Below are 3,405 nucleotides of genomic sequence, written 5' to 3' on the forward strand. Positions count from 1 at the left end.
CCCATTCTCAAGAGAAAAAAAAATACTAGCAGTGAAGACTCACCCCAAGATAACCCAGATGCTAGAATTAGCCGATACGTATTTTAAACAGCTAATATATATACGTTCTCAATGATATAAAGGAAAATATACTCATAATTACTTTTAAAAAATAAATCCCAGCACAGAGGGCAGCCCCGGTGGCTCAGTGGTTTGGTGCCTGCCTTCAGCCCAGGACGTGATCCTGGAGACCCAGGATCGAGTCCCACATCGGGCTCCCTGCGTGGAGCCTGCTTCTCCCTCTGCCTGTGTCTCTGCTTCTCTCTCTCTGTGTCTCTTGTGAATAAATAGATAAAATATTTTTAAAAAATCTTAGCACAGAAAGAGAAGCTGTAAAAAAGAACTTAATGGGAATTCTAGAAAAGAAAAAGATAATATTTAAATTTCGAAATTCTTTTTCAAGTCTCGGTCCTCCTACTCCACTTCCATCTTCCCCTCTACCTTAACTTTCAGAATTTCTATCTGAAGTAAAAAGTTTCCTAGATGGGGTTAATGGTAAGACAGAGGTGAGGGCAGGAAGAGATCATCAATGTGAGGGCATACTGACCGAAATATAGCCCCTGTGAAGAGCACAGAGAGAAAGAGATTTGTAAATAAATCAACTAAGCCTGAAGGCCCTGTGGAAAATAACAAAAGGTTGAGTATATAAGTAATTGGATCCCAGAAGGAAAGGAGTGAGAGGTTCAGGAAAGTAATGATGAAACAGTGGCTAAATTTTTAAGTTTGATAAAAATCACATATTAACAAAGTCAAGAAACTGAGGAAACCACGAGCAATATAAATACAACGAAAACCATATCATAAGGAAGGTGCGGAAAACCGAATCCCCTAGGAGGGTGAGCAGGGCTCCTCTATATGCCAGAGGGCCCTCCTGTCGCTGGGGCCGAGGAGGACCTGTGCTCTGTGTGGCACATTGCTTCTGGAGAGGACTGCCAGCAAAGCGCTGTTCTGTCTGAGAAGTGCTCATCCCTGTTTGTCTGCTCCTGCCACCCACACAGGTCCTCAGAAGGGCAGCTCGTTTTATTTAGAATTCCATGAAATTGGAGAATTTAATGAGGTGGCTGGGAGCACCTCATTAATATACAAAAATTAATAACTTTCATTTATAAATAAGAGATCTGATGGAATAAAATATACATTTATAGTAACAGTAGTAGCTTTTTAAATTTTTTTAATTTTAATTTTAATTTTTTAAAGACTTTATTCATTTATTCAATGAGAGACACAGAGAGAGAGAGAGAGGGAGAGGCAGAGACACAGGAGGAGGGAGAAGCAGGCCCCATGCAAGGAGCCTGACATGGGACTCGATCCTGGGACTCTAGGATCACGGCCTAGGCCGAAGGCAGGCGCCAGACCGCTGAGCCACCCAGGGATGCCCTAGTAGCTTTTTTTTAAATAAAAAAATTGTATTTACTTAGAAGCATTCAGAATGTCAACAAAACAGCTGCAACTTTATTATTTTTTTTTTTGCAATTACAGAGTGGTATTCAGTTAACAGAACAACAATTATTTTGTAGAAGCTGCATCAGAGACAACTGAAGATGAAAAACTACCATCGCCATATATAACTAATTTGTGCTGTGCACCAAGAACCTGCTTTAAATTTCCATGCCAATTTACAACCCCCATACTGTGCCAGGCAAGGTTAGTGGCTATTGAAAATACCACCAGGACAGGGCTATCTAAAGACACATTCGATAGTGTGTTAACTATACAAAAAAATGCACTGTACAATTTAAAAACAAATCTTTTTTTTTAAAGGAATTAATTTTTTTTATAGATTTTATTTATTTATTCATAAGAGACACAGAAAGAAAGGCACAGAGACACAGGCAGAGGGAGAAGCAAGCTCCATGCAAGGAGCCAGATGTGGGACTCGATCCTGGGTCTCCAGGATCACACCCCAGGCTGCAGGTGGCGCTAAACCGCTGCGCCACCGGGGCTGCCCTTAAAAACAAATCTTACACAGCCTTCCATTTCAATTTTTTTTCTTTAAAAGGAGTGAGTTGTGTACAGGGGGGTTAAATGCTTTATAGACAAGAAAAAAAACTGTGCTAGAACCAACTTCATCATCATCATCTTCTCCTTCATCTTCATCTTCTTCCCCCTCCTCTTCATCTTCCTCATCTTCCTCGTCTTCCTTCTTTTTCTTGCTCTTTTCAACCTTGACAACTCCCTTTTTTGCCGCATCAGGCTTTCCTTTAGCCCGGTATGCAGCAATATCATTTTCATTTTTTTCCTTCAGCTTAGCAGCCTTCTTTTCATAAGGCTGCTTGTCATCTGCAGCAGTGTTATTCCACATCTCTCCCAGTTTCTTTGCAACATCACCAGTGGATAGGCTGGGATACTCACCTTTGATGTTTGGGCGATACTCAGAACAAAACAAGAAAAAGGCCGAGGGAGGCCTCTTGGGTACATTGGGATCCTTGAACTTCTTTTTTGTTTCCCCTTTAGGGGGGACGTAAGTTTTCATTTCTCTTTCATAATGGGCCTTGTCCACCTTAGCCATGTCTTCAAATTTTCTTTTCTCTTTAGCAGACATGGTCTTCCACCTTTCTGAGCATTTCTTAGAAAACTGAGAAGTTGACTGAAGCTTCTGGGTGCTTCTTGTGCTCCTCTCGGTAAGTTTGCACAAAGAATGCATATGATGACATTTTGCCCCTTGGCTTCTTAGGATCTCCTTTGCCCATGTTTAATTATTTTCCTCAGCGAGGCACAGAGTCGCCCAGTGCCCGTCTGGCTCTCACTTGCCCCGGCGCTGTCTCTATGGAGTTCAATGTACTGCAATCGCTGAACAGTAGTAGCTTTAAACGCTGCTGGACACAGAAGAAAACATGCAGATGGGAGAGGGACCAGATGTCCATGGATAGGAACTCTCCTCATCATAAAGACGCCAATCTTCTAAGTTTACTTATCTATTGAGCTGGATCCCATTTTAAATATTAGCAATGTCAAGCAATTTTTAAAACATGAGGCAAGTAGATTGTAAAGCTTGTAAGATGCAAGCATGTGAAATTGATGTGAACTCTTTCTGGAAAGATGTGCAAGAAACTGATACCACAGGCTGCCTCTGGGAGGAAGTGGTGTGCCCGGGTGCTGGAGCCTGAACACCGACTTCACTATTTCTCATGGTTTTTCTTTTCATTCTAAGCTATGTGAAAAATATAAATTTTGAAAGAAATAGAATTATTTAGAGAATTAGTTCAGAGAGATAGTAAGCAATGAAGAAAACCCAAGAAAATACTGAAAAAGAAGAACAATACAATTTCCCATGTACTAACCACACTGTCATGTTGTGTTAGCTCAGGAATAGATTGCTGGAACCATCTATAAGTCCAGAAAATGAATACAATATTATTACATAAT

The 3,405-nt window shown here is 40.9% G+C and overlaps 1 pseudogene; it reads right to left on the reverse strand.

Annotated features, from left to right (window-relative positions):
• Positions 1 to 453: 453 nt before the first annotated feature.
• Positions 454 to 2,829, reverse strand: LOC119865109 (annotated as a pseudogene).
• Between the last annotated feature and the right edge of the window lie 576 nt (positions 2,830 to 3,405).

Source organism: Canis lupus, chromosome 22 (genome assembly GCF_011100685.1).
Source record: "Canis lupus familiaris isolate Mischka breed German Shepherd chromosome 22, alternate assembly UU_Cfam_GSD_1.0, whole genome shotgun sequence".
NCBI classification, from domain to species: domain Eukaryota; kingdom Metazoa; phylum Chordata; class Mammalia; order Carnivora; family Canidae; genus Canis; species Canis lupus.